This window comes from Ursus maritimus, unplaced genomic scaffold (assembly GCF_017311325.1).
Source record: "Ursus maritimus isolate PB19 unplaced genomic scaffold, ASM1731132v1 scaffold_26, whole genome shotgun sequence".
Classification (NCBI taxonomy): Eukaryota; Metazoa; Chordata; class Mammalia; order Carnivora; family Ursidae; genus Ursus; species Ursus maritimus.
The window spans coordinates 22381033-22406521 of NW_024425119.1; the positions used below are offsets into that span (position 1 = coordinate 22381033).

Below are 25489 nucleotides of genomic sequence, written 5' to 3' on the forward strand. Positions count from 1 at the left end.
TAATGCTAATGCTAAGAAATAACGAAATCCCTGAATCATCCAGGCAGAACTTTAAGCTTAGCTCCTTTCTGAATAAGCTTTTTTACTAGAAGAGATGTGATCAGACTGAAGGACAAAAGCATCTAACCCTCTGTGTGATGAAAACAAAAAACCCAGTGGAAGTTGCTGTATAAGAAACCTGGATATGGAGGCGTTAAGTTAAACTTCAGGAGAGTTGTGGATGTGATAGGCGTGGCGGAGAGGTGAAGGATCTCCAAGCTTCTATAAATAACTAAGCAATTGTACTGAGAGATGTAATCACTGTTCAAGACAACTGGGAGACCTCTCTGAAGCAGGAGATGAACACGAACCCATTAGTCACTCATGGGGACACTCAGGGCAATGGAGACCCCAAAGGCCGGTGTGGCTTCAGCATACCAAGGAATGTGACTAACACTAAACCTTTCACAATGGTGACAAATGCTCATAGCAGACCCTTTGACAGTCAGGATCTTTCCATTTACATAGAAATTGTATTTTAATTAACCTTCATTTTACACATGGTAGTCAACATTCAGTAGTTAAAATTAGTGTAAGCAAACAGATTGACTCTAAAGTGTCAAGAGCTTTTAGAGTTAGCTCCAAGCCCAGAGAATATAGCAGAAAAGAAAGGAAACGATTTTCACGACCTAAGTGTTATTACAACTACTTAATATTACTAGAATTCCTTAATAACATTTTATACGTATAAAGTTTTGATTCTGGGAAAGTTATTAAGAAATCGTCATTCAAGAACAATTTCTGTGAGAACAATAGAAATCAGGGTATTCATATAACTTATTAGGTAAAAAATTTTCTTCTAGTCCTGAAAATTTATTTTTAATTATTTTTTTAATCTTCAAATCCTAAAAATATGATACCCAAATTCTGGACTTCTCATATAAAGCTGTTAGTCATGATTTGCAAAACTGAGAACATACCAAGTAAGCATGTCCAAGAAATAAACAAGTGGCAAGAGACTTGAGAACTCTAGAATTGACGGCAAAAGAATGATAGCAAATGATAATGCAAAAGTCCTGACCTGCTGAGTCTCCCAGTCCAATCTCTCCCACTCCTGATGTCCTTGATGTTATCTATTTCTTGCAAAGCTAAAAAAAATAAAATAAATAAAACTAAATTAAAAAAAGGAAAGAAAAGTAGTGAGAAATCAAAGTAATTTCAAAATAGGTGAAAAAATCGAACATCATAGAGTTAAAGAAAGTTTCTACTACAAAACTTTGGAAGAAATATTAGATAATTTCATCGTAACAACTTTTTCTAGATCAGATTCACAGCCACATAGTCAGATGCATAAGACTGTGCCAGTTAGTGATTGATGAATGAATAATGAATGAACAACTAAAAAACAAATTTTATAAATGACAGTCAAGGTACAATGAGAGCTGAAATATAAAAATGTGAACCAGTTATTTTGGAGCTGTATGAAATAAATCACTTTTAAAAATCTTTATGTTATGAATTCATTCATATAAGCACATGCATGAATATGAACCCTGGGCCTAGTTTTATAGAGAAAAACAATTGTAATCTTCTTTATATTCCTTGATGGTTAACTTAAAATACACTTATAAGGCAAGTACTATGGCACTTTGGAAAACATCCTAATGGGCACTAAGATTTATTAAATACAAACTATTACTTATCAGGGCATAGTGCTATGTTATACTAGGACAGTAAGTTGTATAAGAATAAAAGTTTACAAACTCGCTGGATAATTTCTAGGTTAAAAACAGCAAAATAAAAGCAGAAATACCTTATTTATACCCAGTTGCTCTTTCATAGTCATACCCCTGTGTCATAAAGACCAGGTTTGTGTTTGGGGGGTTTGGGGGCTTTTGTTTTGTTTTGTTCTTATAGAGGAAAGGTGGCGGGGAGAGAGACAATCTTAAGCAGGCTCCACTCCCAGTGCAGAGCAGGGCTCCATCTCACAACCCTGAGGTCATAACCTGAGCTGAAATCAAGAGTCCAATGCTTACCTGACTGAGCCACCCAGGCACCCCAAAGACCAGGGCTTAATCATTAGTCCTATGACAGAAGAGCTATATGTTTTTGGAAATTTATCAAACCTCTTGGAGGCCTATTTTCTTGATCTATAAAATGGTTTTGTCATTTTGTCATGAATCCAGAAATCTCCCAAAATCAATACATACAACTATTTTATCATGATTTTATTATTTACTTATGGATGTAGAATAATTTTTATAAGGATAAGTTCATCACCTATTCTACCTTTTTAAGCTTTGGCCCCGAAAATGTTCAGTTCAATCGTTTCAAAATGTTTAAGCATGTATTAATGATTTTTGTGACATTGCAACATGATTATTATATTGTATAAATATGAATTATATAAATTTTCTGCCCTGGGATGGTGTCATCAACTGGATTATGTAGCCAGTATTTTAAAAAGACTTAAAAATTATACTTTTAGGTAAACAGAATTCTACTTCTAGAATATTGGTCTAACACACTATAATCACAGGTTTGGAGGTGATCTAGGCCCAGACTACTTGCATAACTTTTGATTATTAGTTTATAAAGACTTTTCATTTTTAAAAGCCTCAATAATTTTGGGTGACTTCTAAAGTACCTAAATTCTTTTAAAGCATATAAAACAGTAAAAAGAAATAATACACCAAGACCTGCTGGGATTTATCCTAGGAATATAAAATTGGTTTAACATTTAAATATCAAATAATGGAACATATTATATTAATAAAATATAAAATCATACAATTATTCAATAGATGTGAATAACATTTGATAAAAATCCAACACCTTTTCATGATAAAAATACTCAACAAACTAGCAATAGAAGAAAACTGCCTTAACCTAATACAGAGAGCATCTACAAAAAAACCACAACTACCATACTTAATCGTAAAAGACTGACTGGTTTCCCCCCAGATCAGGAATAAAACAAGGATGTCCACTCATACCACTTCTATTCAGCATTGTACTGGAGATTACAGCCAGGTTTGTTAATAAAGAAAAAGAAATAAAAACTATCCAGATTGAAAAGGAAGAAATAAAACCATTTGTAGATAACATTATTTTTATTTAGAAAATCTAAAGGAATTCAGTAAAAACACTATTAGGAAGGAAGGAAAAAAGGAAGAAAGAAAGGGAGAGAGAGAGAGAAAGAAAAAGAAATCTGGTCTTTGCTCCTGATTCCTGGCACAGAGCTTCAAAACTTTGGGATTCACTGAGTGATAGGTATGCCTTTGTTATGCTTATGACTTGACTCCTGACAGAGTCCCTAGATAGCTTCAGGATGGGAGAGGTTGTAAAAAAAAAAAGCAATCATGTGATTTGAGGACTGGAACTTTTCAGGACCCTACCACCCCAGACTCTGAGGAGAGGAGAGGGGCTGGAGATTGAGTTTAATCACAAGGTTAATGATTTAATCAATCATGCCTATGTAATGAAACCTCAAGAGAAGCTCTAAGCAATGAGACTCAGAGAGCTTCCTGGTTGGTGAACGTATTGATGTATGGGAGTGTGGCACACCCTGACTCCACAAAAACAAAGTCCTGTGCTCAAGACCCTTCCAGACTTGTCCTGTGTATCTATTCATCTGAGCTATTCATTTGAAGCCTTAATAATAAAACAATAATAATAAGTATAGCAGTCCCATGAGTTCTATAAGTCATTCTGTGAATTACTGAAGCTGAAGGAGTGTTGTGAGAAATCCCAAATTTGTAGCCAATTCTGCCAGGCAGAAGTACCCAAAGTCTGGGGACCCTACTTGCAGTTACCTTCTGAAGTAAGGGCAGTCACTGGGGACCGTACTCTAATTTCTGGGATCTGATGTTAATTCCAGATACTGTCAGATTGAACTGAATGATAAGACACCCAGTTGACATCTGAGAATTACTATTGGAACACAACAGTCTTTTCAACAAATGGTTTGGGGAGGACTGGATATCCATATGCAAAAGAATGGAATCGGATCCCTACCTCAATACCATGCAAAAAATTAACTCAAAATAGATATCACTAAATGTAAGAGTTAAAACTATAAAACTCTTAAGAGAAAGCACAAATATTCATAACCTTGAGTTTGGCAATAGTTTCTCAGACACAACACCAACAGGTAAGACAAGTAATAAAAAAAATTGATAAAATGGATTGGATCAAAATATAAAACATTTGTGCTTCAAAGTACACAATCAAGAAAGTATCGAGCGCATTTTTGTCTCGGGAGCAATAAAAAAAGCAAAAAGACAACCTACAGAATGGGAGAAAGTATTTGCAAATCATATACCTGATAAGGACTTATATCCAGAATATATAAAGAACTCTTTCAACTCTATAATAAAAAGTTAAACAACCCAATTAAAAAGGGGCAAAGAATCTGAATAGGTATTTCCCCAGCGAAGATATATAAATGGCCAATTAATACATGAAAGATACTCAACATCATTTAGCCATTAGGAAAATGCAAGCCAAGACCACAACGATATACCACTTCACATCCACTAGGATGACTAATAAAAAAGGATATGTAATAATAAGTGCTGATGAGATTGTAGAGAAATTGTACATCAAATGTAGGAATGTGAAATTCTGCAGGTGCTTTGGAAAATAGTTTGGCAGTTTGTAAAAGGTTATAGAGTTACTATATGACCCAGCAATTTCACCTCATATACATACACAAAAGAAATGAAAAATATGTCTGTCTATATAAATATTTGTACATGAACATTTATAGCAGCAATATTTATAAGCCAAAATGTGGCAACAACTTAAATGTCCATCAACCGATGAATGAATAAACAAAATTTAGGTATATCGATACAATGGAATATTATTCAGCCACAAAAGGAATAAAGCACATGTTACAACATGCATGAACCCTGAAAAGATACCAAAAGAAAGAAGCCAGTAACAAAAGACCGTATATTGTATAATTCCATTTAAGAAATGCTCTGAATAGGTAAATCTATAGAGGCATAGAGACATTATTAGTGGTTACCTAGAGTTACAGAGGAAGCAGATTTGGAGTGGGGAGTTATTGTTAATGAGTATGGATTTTTGTCAGATTAAAATGTTATCAAATTATATTGTGATGATATTGAACAACTCCTTGAATTTAATAAAAAACACTGAATTGCATGCTTTAAATGAGTAAAGTATATAAACTATAACTCAACAAAAGTTTTTAACAAATTACATAGTATAAAACAAAGACACATTAATACAATTTTGTTCCCATTTTTAAAAGGAAAATTACCCACATCTGCCTTGAAAGAAATCAAACCATGTTAAGATAACACAAAAGAAATCTTCTATTTTGATAGCCTATTTCTTGACAGATAACATTAATGCCAGGCCAAGTTTAAATACCAACAATAAATTAATAGGAAGATATTCTACTTTAAACTAGTCTTCAGAGATTAGTCTTTCAACAGAGTTCAAGTATTATAATACAATCCAAGTACAAATGTCACTTAATCGGCACTGATACTGAAGGGAAAAATTTATTAATCCAAACTATGGCAATAATTCAGAATGCAATTCATTAAAAGTTGGAAATCATATAGATACTTTAGTGATTTTAGAATTCTCTACTTAAGAATGACTGTTATAAAATTTTAGCTGCCAAACAAAACTAGGTAAGTATATGAGGAAACATATACTTTAAAAATACCAAATTTCAGTGACATAAAATTGAAGTTTCCCAATACTACCTATTTAACTTTTAATTTTAATATAAATTCTTTAAAAAATAGAGGCTACATTAGCCTGTAAGACTATCTTACATTTACCCAATCTCATAACGGTAAGAGTGATATGATTAAGCAACTTGATCCATTCCAGTTATACAACCTACAGTGGCTAATCTCTTTATTTAATATGTGTTTGACTATTCATGTATATTTTCTGCTACTGAAATTTAAATAAGGTTCCCTTCCCTTCTCTAAAGAGGGTGCTCACATTGCTTTGACTTAATTTGGGGATTTGCTGAATAACAGCCATCTATTCACTCATCTATTCCACAAAAAAATATCATCAGATATTGATTATGTTATAAGGCAAAATACAGAGATAAACAGTACATGTGTTTTGGGATTATCTAGAATTGACTATGAGTTCAGGCCTCGACTTCCAGGTGGCAAAACCTTTCTCAACCTTAGCTTCCTTATCTTTAAGTGATAATTAATTGAACTGATGAGTTTACAGAACCCAAAAATAAACATTAATTTCTCTTTTTTCGCCTATTCTGAAGGCTAGGAAGATTAATCACACATGGATTCTGCACTTTAGAAATTAACAGTACAGCAGATATTATAATGTGTATAAATAAATTAATTAAGGTGAAAAATTATAAAGTAGGAATTTCCAGTGATAACATAAGACATGAGGTGATCCCTACCAGATATACATAACAGAGCATCATCAGTATCACCAAATGGAAATAGCATTATGTAGCTGATTAGCAAGCTAATTAAACAATTATTAAGTAAAAAAATAGAAGATCAATAATCTTAGTTTGTTCCCAGGAAATTCTCAGTAATTGCAAGTAAAGTTGAACATTATGGAAAAGATGTTTACTTCTTAGGAATGATTTCCTTAAGATAATGAATAAAAATACCACATTTCCTCTATTGAGATTAAGTCTGGCAATCTTATTTGATATATTAGAAACAGTTCCAGCACTTATTCATGACCACTGGAAAGCTACTTTATGTCTCTTGATTCCTTCATTTTCTCATCTTTTAAATGGGAATTATAATAATGTATGCCTTATAGGGGGGTTAGTAGTATTAAATGAGTTAATGCATGTCAAGTGCGAGAGTACCTAGTCCATTGAGTACCACTGAGCATTACTAGATACTCTATCAGGGTTACGTCATCTTATTACTCTTATTATAATCTTTCATGCCATAGCAAGAATGCAAAGGTATTTTAATTAAATTTTCATTACCATTCAATGGGAAGACGAAATGTCATAAGGGAAGATTACTCATAGACGCATATTGGAAAAACTAGGGCTTTTCCAATCACTCACAGTGGCCTGCAGAATGAAGTTCTCTGACTAACTAGGACTAGATCATGCACCTTTGTCACGGGCAGAGAATGAAGGAGCAGTTCTCCCAAAGGAAAAGACATGTATGGGTGGTGCGGCATGCTGAAATACAAAACAACAGTTGTCTACCTACATCTACTATGTAAATGGGGATAGTCTTTACTGTAATTTGGGGTTTTTTAATTTAACTGAACTCAAGATGCTGAAAAAGGAGTGATTTATATAAAATTAGAGCTCTAATCAAAAAGTCCTTATAACTGAAGGGTTTCTTCTCCCCCACCTTCCAGATCTAATTGGCCATTGAATCATGCTCATCCTGTCTCTTACATATCTGTAAAATCTCTCACTTCCCCTCCATTTCTCTAGCTATTGCCCTTTTCTACACTCTTGTTCTCTTGTTCTTGTTCTCTTACTTCAACCAAGATAAGTTCCTCAGCCGTTCTCATAGCTCCCGTCCCAAACTCTACGCATGGGACAACTTGAGCACGTTGTGCCATTCTTCTCTACCTACTCTCCCTCAAGGCTCAACCCAATTATTTTACCTTCTCAAGTGAAGCCGTTCCTAACTCTCCAAGGAATACTGAAGAACTTCTCATTTCACAGCATACATAGGGAAGTATCCAATTATGAATTTTACCAAATTAGTGCCAGTTTTTATTATAAAAACCCATGCTGGAAAGGTATGGTAGAGTGAGGCTTTCAAATATGGTTAGTGAAAGTTGAAAGTGGTTCAAATATTTTGAAAAAGTATCTGGATCATATATACCAGCAATCTTACACATATTCATATGTAAATTTATTTCTGAGATTACACCCTGAGGAAATATAATTATATATATAATATATACTTATATATATTATATATAATATATATTTATATACTATATAATATACATTTATATATTATATAATTATATAATGTCTAATATATAAATATACAATTATATAATATATATAAAATTATATAATATTATATAATAATATTATATATTTATAAAAGGAATGAGTCCAAAGGGCTAACAATAGGGCACTGGTTAAACAAACTATGGATCATTTCTCTACTAATAGGCTCAGGAAAATGAGGCTTAGTAATGAGCAGAGCCCAGATCCATATACACAATCCTGTGATTCCAGCATCCAAAAGTTCCTAGACATTAATCTTGTTCGAAAATATTAATGTTCAAAAATATTAATTTGGTTTACTAGGCAGAGGATCTGTCATTTATATAACCAAGGACACACACACACACACACACACACCAAGGACACACACACACACACACACATACACACACGTGCGCATACGCACACACACAGGCATGATATAAAAATGACCAAAGGGGGAAAAAAATGACCCAAAGGATAAATGCCAAAATGTTATGATGTTCATTTTAGAATTATAGGGATTTCTTACTTTCTTCTTTTGCTAATCTACATTTTCTGAACATTTCATCATAAATTATATAACTTTTATAATCACCAAAAGATAATTAAATACAATAACAAACCTCTCATTCGAATTGTATGCTGCTATTTAAGTGATGGAAAGAAAGGATTTTTACAAAGGTTCTGAGTTGGCACCTCATAATAATCTGACCTCATAATAATCTAACCTTTCTCCTCAGCCCACAGATGCCCTCTTGGAGTTCCGATCCAGGTCCATTTCCTGTGTAGTAGCCAGAAGTCTTTTAAAAAAAACCCATTTATTGACTTATTTTGCTATGTCATAGAGACCTTATCCACACCAGCTCCTTACTTCACAACCACCTATGAAGTGTGCAGTATAAACACTTAACAAAAGAGGATACTGAGTTGAACTTAATTGTCCATGGCTACATGGTCAGCACGTGCAGATCTGGGACTTGAACCCAAGACTGCCTGACATCATAATCCACTTCTTTCCAGTAGATCACATACATCTCTTCAAAATATACTTGTCTAAAGGGGCACCTGGGTGGCTCAGCCGTTAAGCGTCTGCCTTCGGCTCAGGTCATGATCCCAGGGTCCTGGGATCGAGCCCCGCATTGGGCTCCCTGCTTCTCCCTCTCACGCTCCCCTTGCTTGTGTTCTCTCCCTCACTGTCTCTCTCTGTCAAATAAATAAATAAAATCTTTAAAAAATGTATATATATATACTTGTCTATGTATTAATTCCCCACTTCATTTTCTTTTTAACTGTTTCTAATGTATCAAATAAGGTATTTATTACTACTATGGAAATGAGCTAATCAGGTTACAGTGGGAAAAATATGAGAATTGGAGGCCTCCCCCTGCCACCTGTCACTACCCCCTTCTTCCTTTTATTTCCTGCATAGCACTTACCATCTCTAAAATTAGTTTGTTTTATGACCTTACCTATGTTCTTCATTGCTTTACCTCTAGCACCTAGAACAGTGCCTCACTTAAATTGGAGTTTAATACTTAGTAAATGAATAAACACATATTCATGAGAACAGGTAAAAATTCCTCTCTTTACTAAGCTATGTATATCTTGAGAAATCTAGCCTCTCAGCTTTTAAATTCGCATTTCCTTAATAAAAACTGCCTGAGGTTTTTATAAGCTTAAATCCATTCATCCAAACACCACTTTTGAGCACCAACTCTATGGCAGATATTCTAAGCAATATGATAATAACTGCAAACAAAACAACAGACAAAAATCTCTCATGCATCTTACACTCCAGTAAGCGAAGAAAGACAAGAATATAACCAAATATGTTAGATGGTGATCAGTATTGTTTTGGAGACAAAACAGCTTGTGGGTAGGAATCTGAAAGGAGACGCTGCAACTGGGTAACTGAGAAAGAAGACATTTGAGTAAGGAGGTGAAGGTGTAAGACATGCATATTCGGGAAAGAACTTTCCAGGTGGCGGGAACAGCATGCCGGCGTGACTGTATTTTCAGAGAGGCTCTAATGCAGTAAATAAATGAGAGTTAACAGGAAATAAGATGGGATAAGTAAGGGAGGGGCAATGATGGGTTGGGTAAGGCCTTGTAGGCATTCTCAGAGAAATCAGCAGCCATTGAAGGGGTTTGAGCAAAAGTGGAACATTCTGTTACTTAGGTTTTTAATGGGCTCAGCATTTTTCCATGGGGTTGCTACCGGTATTTTGAGTAGAGGATTCCTCTTTGTCCTGACCATTGAGCCCACCCTGGTCATTTAGCAACTCTAAATGCCCGTAGTTATCCCCGGACCTTTTGATAACTAAAATAGTCCCCACTTATTTTCAGAGCTATGTTATAAATTGACTGAAGGTAGGTTGAAAGAGACTATTTTAATATTTCAGGCAATAGTTTGTGTTAACTTGGGCCAAAAGGGTAGCGGTAAATTCAGAATATATATTTTTGCAGATAGGATTTGCCAGTGAATTGGATATGGATGTGAGTGAAAGCGAGAAGTCAAAGGATGACTCCCAGGTGTTTGGAATGAGCAAATAGGATGGAGTTAGTATTCACTGAAGTCAAGAAGACCGAATATGGATGAAGCAGCTTTGGTGAAGAAAGCAGGAACTCAGTCAAGACGTATTAAGTACTACTATGCAAAAACATGTTTTTTTGGAAGAATTTTATAAAATGGGGTAATGGGCACTACTTTTGAAGTGATGGATTTTGTTAGGTGTGTTTTACGAAGGGAGTTAACAGCGATAAATATTAGCCATGGATTAATCAGTTTAAGCAATCAGATTCTGTCAAGAAAAGTTTTTTCTTTCCTTTTTTTAAAAAATATAATCCAAAGGAATGAGTTTTATTGTGGAATTTCAAATGATAAATGGTGTGGAAGTAGGCAAGCTTTTAATGCTGTTAAAAATCCCACCAGGCCCATATTGCATGGAGTCGCTGTCCTACAGTGATTTAGGCTCAGCCCTGGGAGAACAGCGAGCGCACGACTGTCCCGTACCTCACACTAAGCACCACCACTTCCAACACTGTAGTCAACAGTCAAGAAATGCAAACTTTGCTACATCCATGGGCAATTGAAGGATTTCGGGGGAAAAGCTGTATCTAGAACTGGTTTAGACACTCTTCATCAGTTGAATTTAGTCATTCTTCCAGAGACAGAACATATGATCTGAATCGACACGATGAGCTAATTGGTACAAACACACAATTTAGAGTTGGTAGGAGGAAGTGTCCAATTGCAGCCCTCAGGAAAGGATTCTACCTGTTCATGTGAGTAGAAAAGTCACAGCTTGAACAGCAACGCTTGTCATAGAAACATGACATTTCCCTCCAAATGTGTTGAATAACCAAATTCCTATAGTCAGAACAGGATCCTTCTCTTTGGATTTGTGTCACATTTATGAACATTCTAGCTCAATATTTCCTATTACTCTCTCCCACGATCTGACACAAGGGGGGTATGGGCATTCAAAGAGAAGTCCTTGCACTCACCCCTACCCCAGCACGCGTGGCTTCCTTCAGAACATGGCATCGTTTTTCAGACTGACTTGGCCTGCTGTGTGATACCTGCCCGCTTTCTCTCTGTAACGTTAGTGGAGGGGAAGTGGATGCCATGCTTCAGTCCAAGTGCATCTCCAATCACAGGCAGCTAAAGAAGTTAGAAGGTTCTGCAAAGGTGGTCACTTGAACTGAAGTGGGAGGAAAGTGATGAAGAAGAACTAGTGGCAGACAGATGCCCCATGGGCTTCGCATTGTTGTTTCACAGAGGACATACTGTGTCATAATGAATTACCACTAATTTGAGCCAGCAGTACTGTTAGATTGAGCCCGGCAACCCAGAATGACAAACAGTGCCTGCAAGATCATTTAATGAGGGGACAAGGCTGCTCCAGGAGCACTGTTTCACTCAATTAGTGGACAAGGCTTTTAATGCCGCTCTGCACAACTAAAGCAATTTTGATTACTTAGAGCTGAGTCTCCATTTAGGATGTCTCGGAAGCTAAAACACGGTTTCTTTCTTTTTTTTTTTTTTTTTCCTTTAATATAATTTATCTTGAGAGTATTTGAATGGTAATAAGCTATTTGAAAGCCAATCACATTATTTCCTATTTTTCCCTAAGTAATATTGAAATACATTTTTTTAAAGTTCAAATGATAGATTTTGCTCTAGCAAAATGAAATGTAAATAAGATAGCAAATGATTAAGGATATGCCGAGGATGTGTGTGTATGTGCGTGTGCGTGTGCGTGTGTGTGTGTGTGTGTGTGTGTGCATGCGGGCACTATGTGTGTCTCTCCGTGCCAGAATTACAGTTGGTGAATTTCATTTCATCAGCCAACATTATCAGGAGGGTTGCATATTTATTCTATATATCCACATTTAAAAAAAAAAATTCCAGATCTTGCCTTCTTTGGCTGGGAGCACTTATATTTCATAGCTTTTGATATGGGGAACTGACGTTTCTACTTAGTTATTTTTTTTTTTTCACTATGTCACTGCATGATGAAAAGCACTCATATGTGTAATGGTACAACTTTCTTTAATATCATGATCACTGTCTTATACCTAAACAGAGGCTCTTTAGGCTTAGCAAATTCCTTTCATTAGAAACACACAGGGTGCTCACTCTGTACATTGCTCTAGGTGTCTCCTGGCTTTCTATCTATGGGATGTAATTCTCAGACTGCTTATACTCTGTGAAATTCTATGAAATTTTGCCCATTTAAGTACAAGGTCATTGGGTAAAAGGAATTACTCAAGTGCTAGACACAAAGTAGGTACCAATAAATTTTCATTAAACTGACCACAAATTCTACACAGATAAAGAAAGTGAACCTCATGATTCACTTTGCTTCCCTCAAGTGAACAGCCACACCAGGATCAAAAGTTGAGAATATGACTCTATATAGTATACCCTACCCATCGTCAAAATTGCGGGGTTTCCCCACCCCCCAAAAAACTTGCATAAAGTAGGTCCAATACAAACCTCTGTGTGTGTGTGTGTGTGTGTGTGTGTGTGTGTGTGTGTGTGTGTTTTAGAGGTGGGAGAGAGACAGAGGGAGAAAGAGAGAGAGAATCTTAAGCAGGCTCCACGCCCAGTGCAGAGCCTGATGCTGGGCTCCAGCTCACAGCCCTAAGATCACAACCTGAGACCAAATCAAGAGTTTGATGCTTAAGCAACTGAGCCACGCAGGAGCTCCCAATACAAACCAAGTTTTAAATAAAGTATATCTTCATATCTATTTTATAAAAGAGATATATGACCATGCTGTAGCAGTCATCCAGAGCAGAAGCTAGGAAAAAGTTTCAAATTTTAACATTTTGGGTCACTAGAAAACCCATTAGTTGAATAAATTAACAATTATTGAATCTTATCATAGTCACATTTCATTTTCTTGAAATATTTAATAATTACTACCTTCTTGCCTCCAAAAGCATGTTATACCTTCAAGGAGATGGTGATGTATTAGTAGAAAATGGTACATTATTGGTGGTGTTTCTTCTAGTAAATAGAAAGAAAAAGAAAAAACAATGTGGCTCAAGAGGCAAGTAATATTTCCTATAATGTATATTTTTAATAATTATAAAGACTCAGAAACTGGCAAAGAGTATATGCCCTGATTTTGCATGTTCTTCTCCCGAGAATACATGATATAAAATCACATCACTGGCTCAAATTATTGCCAAAATAGAAAAAACTATTAATATTTACATTTATTTTCCTCTCTGGTCAAAGGGACTACTAGCATGGGAGAAGAAGAAGTGATTCATATTAGTTGTAGAAATGAAAAAAATAATAATAATAAGGGTAAATTGGGGCGCCTGGGTGGCACAGCGGTTAAGCGTCTGCCTTCGTCTCAGGGCGTGATCCCAGCGTTCTGGGTTCGAGCCCCACATCAGGCTCCTCTGCTATGAGCCTGCTTCTTCCTCTCCCACTCCCCCTGCTTGTGTTCCCTCTCTCGCTGGCTGTCTCTATCTCTGTCAAATAAATAAATAAAATCTTTAAAAAATAATAATAATAATAAGGGTAAATTTAATGGGAAAGTACCAGTAACAGATACAATTCAGTTGGTATCAATCTCTTAAGTGCCTCCCCTTCATTTCCTCTTTGTTCTTTAGTAGATTATTAGTCCAAAGATATTAGTCCAAAGTACCAACAACAATTATCATTCAGCTTTCCATCAACTTTAGTATCAAACATCACAGACATTTTCCCATTCCTTATTGATTAATTTTTATTTTTCAAATATATATGGTATTTGCATGGTCCAAAGTCAAAACTATATATAAAAGTAACTCTGGGGAGACTTCCATCCCTATCCCTTCTATTCATTTCCATCCACACATTATATGTAATTACTTTTATGAATTTGGCTTATCCCTGCTGTATTTCCTTTTTTGGAAAAATAAGCAAATACGTATTTATTCTTATTTGTCCTTCTTTCTTCTGCAAAATGCAGCATACTATATACTCTAAGTAAAGTATAGAAAAGTAAAGAGTCTATATATACTCTTTGAAGTTTTTAAATTTTTCACTAACAGAGCATCCTGGAAATGTCTCCATATTAGTGCCCAGAGATCTTCCTCATTATCTCTTATAACTGCATGATATTTCATTATATGGACACAATTTCATTTATTCAATATGTCTTTTATGGACAGGGATTTAGGTTATTTACAATATTTTGAAATTGCAAATAATTTTATAATTAATAACCTGTGTGAGTATTTTTTTTTTAATCCTCATACAATTCCAGAAAATCACTGGTGGATAAGGAGGTTGGCTGAGTCTACTCTGGCTGTCAGTTGCCCCTACATTTCTGATATGGAAGAGGAGTAGAACTGGAAAGCCTGAATTGCCTTTGATGTTTTCACTGGAGCTCAAATTTATTCCTAGTCTTGAATATAAATCTCTAGGAGAAAAGCAATTATGAAATAGTCTTGGTTGATACTAAGAGAGAGAAATGTATTTGAGAAATTTTAACATTTTTTCTTTCTTTCACAAGACTTTTTTGAGACCTTAAACTCACCATAACCCCTTGGAAGTCCTAAAAACATGAGAGCCAGGAAACATCTACTTATGTACAAACATCTTTGTAGCAAGGAACTACCCTTAACTTTCTTTAAATTTAGAACTCATATTAAGGGCTTGAAAATAGTGATTAAATGAATGAATGAATGAATGAATGAATGAATGAATCTACTGTAATCCAATCTGACACAAAAGTTTGGATAAAGTTTTCAGAAAATAGAAAGCTGAGTTACAGATCTGAAAGTAGGCAGGTGTATTTAGCAATAGCTTTTCTACTCTTCCCCACACGAGGCAGCCTACACATAACACGAAAGTCATCATCGCAGCAGTCCCGATGTCATGGACAGACATGGGTCTCGGTGTGTGGCTTGAGATCAGTGAGTGTCTAATAGCACATTTCCTGCTGTTGTCATAACTGCTATAGGCATGATGACTAATGGTTTTGAGGAAGAGTAGAGGTTAGACAACAAGCCCAGCCAACACCGAGAAGCTGTACTAGGCAAGTGCTTATGAGGTGTGACACTCTCGGTGAAAGACCCAGAGTTTCCTCAGGGGAGAAAAGGAAGAAGAAAGAAAAAAATGGCTGTGTTAGTATTTGCCAAAAAATAAAAGTCTGAGAAACCCCTGAGAGACCCCCAAGAGCGTAGTAAAATTTACCCTTCCTGAGGCTATCATTGGTTTTACCCTTGCCCTTGGAGTAGAATGAAGTACAGCTAATACTCAGAGGCAAGCTCAGGGATTCTAATAAAGAATATGAAATAGGTAGGGATGCCTGGGTGGCACAGTCCGTTAAGCATCCAACTCTTGGTTTCAGCTCAGGTCATGATCTCGGGGTCACGGGATCAAGCCCCGAGTGAGGCTCTGTGCTCAGTGTGAAATATGCTTGAGATTCTCTCCCTCTCCCTCTGCCCCTGTCTGCTTTCACTCTCTCTCTCTCTCAAATAAATAAATAAAAATATTTTTAAAAATGAATATAAAATAGGTGAATACTGTTGCATGAAGACTTGACTGATTTTTAATACCAGATTTTTTATTCCATTTGTATCAGTTTTAATTCAAGTATCTGATTCCTCTATCTTCCTCTAGGGGAAAAAAAAAAGCCTGCAGTGTGGGTGGCCCCCTAAGCAGCAAGATTATTGCTAATAGAAGCATTTCATTGTATCAGCATCTCATTATCACATGCAGGGCATTAATCGAAGCACCTTACTTAAGGTGGGAAAAAGCTTTGCTAAGGGAAGATGATTCAGCACAGTATCTGACAAGTGATGCCATCTCAAATCCTTTTCAGACATAGGTGGAATAAAACTCGTAAGTAAAATGTGAGCATTTATGAAGTTTATTAATCAATACGTTATGTGTTCCATTTTTAAAAGTTTCTGTAGTGATAATCTTATCCATTTTTCTCCAAAACTGCCCTGTCACATAGTAATATGTATATAGACTAAACTTGCTTCATTTTTAAAAGGCATCCCAGGGAGATGAGATGTGGATGGGTGTGAAGAGTAGATCAGGGGAAGCAAATGGGTGCAGATGCCTCCATTGACAAAAGGAAAAGGCATATGGCTTCCTTCCTTCCTGGTGTACCCAGGGCTCAGAGAGAGCTCTAGATTTCCCAGCGATAAGTTTCTGCTTGTGAGCTCCACTGGGAAGATATTTTGTATGCCACAGAAAACCAAGATGTTTGCGTTCCCACCAATCCAGGGATAAGGCATTTTCCTCATACAGACACAAAACATACAGTATATGAATGTTTAATGGAGGCTAAAACTGGGAGAGGAACAGAAAACAAGAACAGAGCAGGTTAAAAAAATATCTGGTTTCTCTCTATCAAAATACTAATTAAAATTCATGTTCATGGGGATGATTATACATATGTTTTTGAACTAAAAGTCTAACCTGGCACTATTTTTTGGCCTTATTTTTGTGACAACATTTTTGTCCATATGGCATGAAGTGAATCATTTTACATCTTTTTTTAAGCTCTATGTGTTTTTCTTGTTGTCTATTCCCTCTTCTCCCACCACACACACACTGGCAGCCGCTACCAAGTTACCAAATGCCAACTCAACCCTGCAAGCTGGCTGCATGGAGCTATATAGTACTGGCATTTTCCTTTCTTTGCAGAAATATTCCCTCTCTCTCTCTCTCTCTCTCTCTCTCTCACACACACACACACACACACGTGCGCACACGCGTACACATGCATATATACACACGCACACACCATCGTTGAAGCACACTGATTAATTGTCCTTCATTCCCATGCTAATCTTTCGGTTCCTCAGGATTTTGCCCAGCTCCGGTGTGTGTGTTGCTGGCCTGTGGACTGCCACACCAGCTTAGTTAGGGCCTCTCATCCCTGGCCTTCCTTCTCCATGGCACTATGACAATTAGTCGTTCACTTAAGAACCGCTATAAATTAATGGTTAATCGAGCCCACGTAATTAGTTTAGTCACAGCAAAGGGCAAAAACCATGATTGTCCAGGGGTCTCCTCTTCTTTCTTCTTCTTTTTTAATCATAATTATCCATGCTTCTGCTTTTTTAGACAGAAGCAATGCTTCGTATCTGCAGCACCGCCACACCGCCCAGCCGTGTGGCACACGTTTTGTACACGTGCTGCCTCCGCCAGGATCGGGCACTGCTGAGTTGGTGTGGAAGGGCAGCAACTCCACCTAACAAATGTAACTTTAACAACAGTAAAACAACCTAATAGCTTAGCATGCCAGGGGGCTAATGTGGCAGGCCATTTACTGCTGCACTAAATAGCCCCGGTTTGATTCTCATTGCCAAGTGTCGAACTGAGAATTGCAAGGCAGGAGTAGCTCCTAATTCATTAGATAAAGGGGGTCATTGCTCATAGGGCTGGGGAAACTGTAGAAGGGTAAGAAATTAAACAAGGCATTCCCCTTTCAAATGCTACCAAACCCTGGGCTACCTGTGATCTGACATAGCAGAGTCACTGAAACATGAGGGCTCTATCCCGGCACTCCTGTGCCAACTTCCAACTCTGGAGAAGTTTGTTGTACTTGGCGACATTCATCTGGAAAGAGGCTAGAAGGGAAAGAGATCCTAATACTGAAGCTACTATTTATTATCTGTAAATCACCTTGACACCTTTGGAACCAAAGCAGCAAACAATAACAAAGTATGATTTAGCCTTGACTGTAAAATGAGCCACTACTGAGATGTTCTGCCAGGGATTCTGCCTCATGTGTCCTGGAAAAGCTGCTGTGGACAATTGTGACCTGGTTAATCAGCTGGGCAGGAAAAAACTGCTAACAAGAAAACAGAGACCAAAACTCTCGTTAGCATTGCTATATCTCATAGTATTGTCTGTCTAGCTTTTTTTTTTTTTTCCTCCTTTTTTTCTCCATGCAGTTATAAAGAGTTCTAAGTTCAAACTGCCCTGAATAGTCATGGTAAGACTATGTGGACAAAATAATTCCCTTATCGTGTCCTTTTTTTTTTTTTAAAGAGAAAGAAAAATAATCAAAAATTTCAAATGAGATCTCTAAAATGGGACGTCTTTATTTCCTGAACATTAGCCCTAAAACAACTGATTTCTCTAATTCTTGCCATCACTCAGATTGGCCTTGAATTACCTCCCAATAGGCCTCCCATGTGCTTCTAGATGAGAGTGTGTAATGGGGGATCTGTTAATTAACTAGAAGCAAAGTTGCGCGGTGGGGATCAAACACTGGATACGTCCTAAAACTCCCACAGAGAAGATGAAATGCAGCGCAAACTTTAAAGACTTCCCGTCATTAGCTGAGACCTTGCTGCTCCTGGCCCAGACCCCTCCTGTTTCAGAGAACAATGAGGACAATAATGGCAGAAATGAAATCGTGCAGCCAGGAACAAAGGAACTAGCTATTTACCCGTAGAAAAAGAAAGGGGGGAGGGGGAGAAAAAGGGAGAACTTTCTTTTTCTGTGGTTCCTGTCTACTTTTAATTAATTTACGACTGCCAGGGAATTGCACAGAGAGCGCACCCAAATGCGCTGTATGGAGCACAGTGTTAATATATGTAACATCTACTGTTTACTTCCAGGAAAAGGCAACCGGCTGGGGACAGGGAGGTGAGGAGGAGGGAGAGCTCGCACGGGAGACAATGAATGAAAATGGACAAATTGTTGGGCTGAACTTTCACTCCTTGGATCAGAGTTCAAACTGGAAATGATAAAAAACAAAAGAAAACAAAGCAACACTATCCCAGAAGTAATATATCCGCCTAGACAGCTCTCTAGCTCGGTAAAAGACAGGAATTGTACTCTGACATAGAGCTCACATTTTGCAATTTTTCAGAGGTTTCCTGGTAACGTCTGTAGAAATATACATAAGTATAATATCAATAGCAAAAGCACACAGTCCTGATATTGACCTGTTGTTCTTTCTTGTTTCTTGACAAGATGGAAATAGGAAGAATTATACTGAAAACTGAGCTAACTACTGAGTAACAAAAGCCGACTACCGAAGGACCTCATCCTCATTTTGCTTTCTGAATTTTTGCAGAATTCAAACCAGGAGCTTCTCTACATATCTAAAGTGCAAGGCTTCAACAGGATTAAGAGAACAAGTAAGAAGACCAATAAGGCGCACAGAGAGGAAGCTTTGGTTCTCTCTGCTTCACGTGGAAGCACTTGCTCTGAGATGGACCAGTAGGATGACGAGAGCCATTGGTTAGAGGGGCTGTTCCCCTATTCCCTCTCTTCAAATTTCCTTTGAAAATGGCCACACTAGAATTATTTTCTTTTTAAAGCTCGGTGACAAAACTTACTCCTCTGTTTTCATGCTACATGTTTAGAACAATCAGTGGAAACTGCAAATGGCTGGAAGAAGAAAATCCCCTAGGATTATGTTTTGTGACTGCTTCCCTTCCTTCTCACTTATTTATTATGAAAGGTTTAGATTTAATAAGCTCAATCACAAACTTGAGTTTAGGAAAAAAATTCGTAAGCATATAGGTCAACCCACTGAAAATACTATATAATCAAAAGGAATACAAGTTAGAGGTTTCTGATTAGTTGCCTGTATGTTCTGACCTGTATTAAAGAAACGAAACAAAAAAAAACTCCACCTTGAAGTGAAAGACCTATTGTCAGTTATTGAGAATCTTACCTAGTATCTCCACATATAAACTCACAAGAGTAATAGACCCTCCCCAGTACATTTTATGATTGCTATGACTATCCATTTACCAATGATAATATGGCAGAATAGCAGAATGGCATGATAGCCCAGAAATGAAAGGGCTTAAAGTTGTATTTATGACATCTAAGAACTAACCATGTGTCTTAGGAAACATTGTTTATTCTCCTTGGTCTCAGTTTCCATGGGGATAATAATTCTCCTGAATACTCCATAGGGTTGTTTGAAGTGTCGAATGATACAGCATATGTCAAAGTATTAAAAATATCAATTTACTTTCAATTTCACTATCCTCTACTGTTCTAGAACAGTGCCGGGTCCATAATACAAGGTATTTAGGACCTAGAAATCTACGATAGGATTACCAATTCCTTTGGGATTTCTTAATTCTCTTCAAATATTCTGAACAAGTTTAAAAATCAATCTAGAAACAATGACTTTCTTATAAATCATCCCAGTTAACTTCATCTTGTCTTCATTCACCTTGTATGATTTCTTCTATTTACTATGATATTTTGTAAGCAAGATTATATTATTTTCTCCAAAGATAGCAATGGCCTACCTCATTTCCACCTTATTCAACAATTCTCATATTTCTACTTATGCAACATTCTATTTATACAATATTCTCTAGAATTCTTAATATTGTTTCCTAATCATTCTGTTGTTATGATAATCTAGGAATAATTCTAGAAATTTCCTTTCCATTTAACGAGATTTCTATAGGTAGTATTAAAATCAAAATAACAAAATGCAGTAAGACAGGACCACACATGATAGCTGAAATGTATAAGGGCAATTTCTTAACACAAAGAGAAATTTACGTATACGTAAAATCTTCAGGATTCAAGTGACCAATATGTAGAAAATAAGTCTATTCCTAAAAGAGAAAGGAATCCTGATCATTAAGATAATAATTGCTAGAAAAGTACCCTAAGAGAGAAAGGCAGGCTATATATTGCTCATTTCTAACTCTCAGAATGACTCAATAAGAGTGAACCTCCTAATTTAAGTAATCATTCTATTGGCTAACAATACAACCTGCCTTTCAATGCTCCTGCAATAGCTTTGAGACGTAGCTGGATATCACTGCTGGCCATTCCGTTTGACCTACATAGTATTAACATTTTTATAAAAGTATTTTCCAGTATTTAGAAACCGAGAGAATCCATATTTCTGACACCTTTCAAAAACTTGGAAGATCTGGCAATGCTATGCCAGCCTTTCACATGGCAGCAATCTACTGGTACAAAATGGGAGCTGCCCATGTGATAGAGACACATACTCCTGCATCCATCCTAGTCCTCACCAGCCCTGTTGGGCTTCTGCAGACAGTTGGGGTTTTTTTTTGTTGTTGTTTTGTTTTTTTTAAGATTTTATTTATTTATTTGACAGAGATAGAGACAGCCAGCGAGAGAGGGAACACAAGCAGGGGGAGTGGGAGAGGAAGAAGCAGGCTCATAGCGGAGGAGACTGATGTGGGGCTCGATCCCATAACGCCGGGATCACGCCCTGAGCCGAAGGCAGACACTTAACCACTGTGCCACCCAGGCACCCCAACAGTTGGGTTTTTGACACAGATTTTAGAGTAGGCTTTAGGGGACTAGAAGAGTAAAATATTCAAAACCATTTTCTCCGAACAGAACTGTATTGCTGTTCCCCATATGCCTGGCCTTTTAATGAAAGACAAAGATAGGCAAATCGATAGAAAAATATAGATAATAATCACACACACAAAAATGAGTAAATACATAATGTTTAGAGGAAGTGCAAATAAAATGGGATAAGGATAAAAATTTTCTACAGAATAGACTAGGCATTATGTGAATTACAATGAAAATACGTAAAATACATAGGAAAATACCGAAAGATATAAGCAAAAGTAAAAAATGATAAAATAGGAAAAAAATGTATACAATTATGAAGATAAAATACGAAGAAAAATTAATATACAAACAGTATACCATAAAAAGATTAACATGAGAGACTAAAATTATGTTAAGGAACCACAGGTACAAATTACAGAACTCAGAGATCAAAGAACAATAGTGAAAATGTGGCAAAGGGAAAAACCTTAAATTTAAACTGGGAATACAGAATCCAAAGTTTAACGTTCTGTTGCATAAGCAAATTTTAATCTGAGGTGGCTGAGAACAGGCAGCCACTCTCCTACAAAGCTTGGTTTTCTTGAAGGGACTACCTAATTGGTAAGGTTTTCTGAATCTGGAACATTGAAATTATGAATGCAGGAGATGACACTGTTAACTATGCTATTTGATCCCATTTGGATATGGGGTAGCCAGAGTAAGAAAGGCCTGCATGCACAGTTGGCATTAAATACCCAGATCGATTTTTTAAAATAAATCCCTAGGAAGAATAAGTTGAAGAATATAAGCAATCTTTCCCAATATGTTGAGTTATGAACAAATCAAAGATTGGAGCTCATGTCACGATTTTTATTTAGGAAAATACATTCAAATGAATAAAGGGAAGGTACAACTTACTTTCCAAACTATCAAGAACAATCTTTAGGGGAACATTCTTTAATTCATGGGATCTTTATTCAATTCCAATTTTGTCTGCCTAAAGCTAAATAAACATGGAATCCAAGGCCAATTTCCTCACACTTCCTATTGGGCTAAGGCTGTTTCTGCTTACTGTCCTAGAATGTGTGCTTAGGAAACAGAAGATAATTTTAGTATCAATTTAAGGGGCATGCCAGAGGACCATAATACTCAACTGCATAATTAGGCAAGCAAATATTTCACAAAATAATGGTATTCAATAATTTTTTCCAGTGTTACAGGAATATAAAAAGATTCCTGAATTTCTAAAATTATTGACCTTTAACACACAAACAACATCAATTGATTTTAAAATTCCAGTCTCTAGAATTATAGAGCTTTCTCAAATGTATCACACATATTTACCTGTCAAATTAAAGAGAACGAGCTAAAGATAAACTTTTTGATGGCTTAGGGTTATAATAAGGAATATCACAATTATATTTTGATGGATTATCAAGGTTTTCACAGTTGTTAAAAGCTACATCAGTGGTCCCAACAGGGGTCGATTTTGCCCCCCAGGGGAACTCTGGCAAAGTCTGGAGACAATTTTGTTTGTCACAACTGAGGGGAGAACGGGGAAGAGAAGGTGCAATTGGCGTCTAGTGGATAAAAGCCAAGATGGCTGCTAAACATCCTAAAATGCACAGGACAACTCCTCCCCCACCTGCAGCCCTCCCCACCCTCCTCCCCACAAAAAGTCAACAGGCCAAGAATAAGAAACCCTGCATTACACTAAATGGGATCAATTTCTTATGACCCCAGGACTCTCGATGTTTTGCTTTTTTTTTTTTTTTTTTTTTTTTTTTTTTTTGTCTCTTCCCCTGCATCATCTCACTCTATGAAGGCTTTAGAATGGCCCTTCCTTTTTCTGATTTGCTACATTATTCTGCTGTGGGCTCAGGAAACATTTTTTTCAAGTTTATTACAACTCTATAGTCTATGAAAGAAGGAGTCAGAGTTATAAGTAAAGCTTGGAAGCTCAGAGGGGTAGATCAATTAAATAATTTTAAATTTTCTAAGCTTAATTTTGGTCCAGATGTGTTCTAATTACTAGAAATCACCAGACTTCAAATGTGTGAAGTACTCCTGTGGCTTATTCAAAACTAAAGAACTAACAAATGAAAAACACATAAAACAAAATAACAGAAACCCTGTATTTGTACCCTACTAGTACAAGATTGATAATGTCTTGGAGAAAGCTGAGCTGAAATGTACCTTCTCGCCTGAGTAATAGAATTATTGTAGCCAAATGAATCTCATAAGCAAGACCTGAAAGTGAAGGGCAGAATGTTTATCTTTTTAAGAGACTACCTTTTTAATACATATTTAATATTTTATGCATTTAGTTATAATGTGAGATTGAGGTGGATATTTTATATATACTAATGACATAATTTTCATCTAGATTTAAGTTTCTGTATTAGCTATGTTAGGTATTCAAGAGTAATAAATTGAATTTCTTATAATAAGATTACTTATACACAAAACTTTCCTTTAATTAGTCAAAAACCATACGATCATAACAATAGATGACTTTGCATGATCCACTCCAGGGACGATAAAGAAGCAACTGTAATCAGATGATAGGATTTGTACTCTTCTCCTACTCTTCTAATCTACACACCTAGCACTAAGAAGCATTGCTTGGTATTCTAACCCAAAATATTAATCAATCAGACTACACATAAAATTCATTAACTTAATGATAAAAGAGTTACCATTTGTAAATTTGAGAAATTGTGATGATGAAACTTAGAATTTTTCGTAGGAAAAGATCTGAAACTCCAGACTGTTGCAGGCTACCAGGGAAGAAATAGGGCCAGGGGCACAAAAGGCTCAAACTTTGATTCACTGCAGCTGCCACCACCTCAGCAAGCCTTTGCCTGATTTATGGACACGGGGCTATTTGGTGATAGTTTCCTTATCTTGTAATTAGAAGGATCTGAAAGGCAGTAGTGGAAACCAAGGGAGGAATATAATCAAGAGGCAGAGTTGAATAAGTTTGCAAAGCACTTGATTGGCAATAAGAGACATTTACCAGACACCATTTCTTGTTTGGAAGTTTTCAGCTTTTACCCATAAGGACTCCAGCCTGTATTTTTGTAATTATTCAGGTAGAGTGCCATAAGGGCATTGAAGCAGGTGAAAGTAATAAACACATTGGGGAGTTCAGTGAAAGGTCAAACTCTGCCAAAAAAAATAGGTCAGTATCTATAGCTTGGAAAAGTAATGCAGATCTGGAATGCTCAGTGTATCCTCTAGAAGCTTCACACAGGGCATCACTTGGGAAAAGGATCAGGAACTTTGCCAAAGTCTCTTGGTCATTAGAGGTTCAAATGTCTATTGAAAAATGAGATGGTTGCCAAGAAGTTGTTTATTTTCTGCAGAAATTGGTGCAATAACTTCAGAGTATAATTCCTGGTAGCCTATCTGTGTTCTGAATTTAGCATGTTATTGGGTCTGAACAAATATTTTATTTTCAGGCCTCAACTGGAAGTCAAGACAACTGAATGACTTCAGTGGTAACACAGTCTGGTAGGGGGGTTCCCCAGAGCTGCTCTGGGTCCTGCCTATCCAAGATTTGGGGCACTGTGATATTCCAATATTCTATAATTTTTTTTAAAAAACTAGCTAGGTTACCGTGATGTGAAACCAAATGAACCTTATTAATTCAACTTTAATTGGTCAATACCAAAGTCATCAATAAAGCAAGTTTAATTTACATATGTAAAATAGTAGATACTAATAATAAACATTTTGACAATTAGGAA

The 25489-nt window shown here is 36.5% G+C and overlaps 1 protein-coding gene across 6 annotated transcripts in view; it reads right to left on the bottom strand.

Annotated features, from left to right (window-relative positions):
• SOX5 (SRY-box transcription factor 5) overlaps positions 1-25489 on the bottom strand; it is a 957215-nt gene that overhangs the window by 633696 nt on the left and 298030 nt on the right. For all 6 annotated transcript variants that reach the window (XM_040642245.1, XM_040642242.1, XM_040642244.1 and 3 more), the window contains one exon: positions 1061-1127. The gene's annotated coding sequence lies outside the window, so the exon portion shown is untranslated. The remainder of the gene's footprint in view (positions 1-1060; positions 1128-25489) is intronic.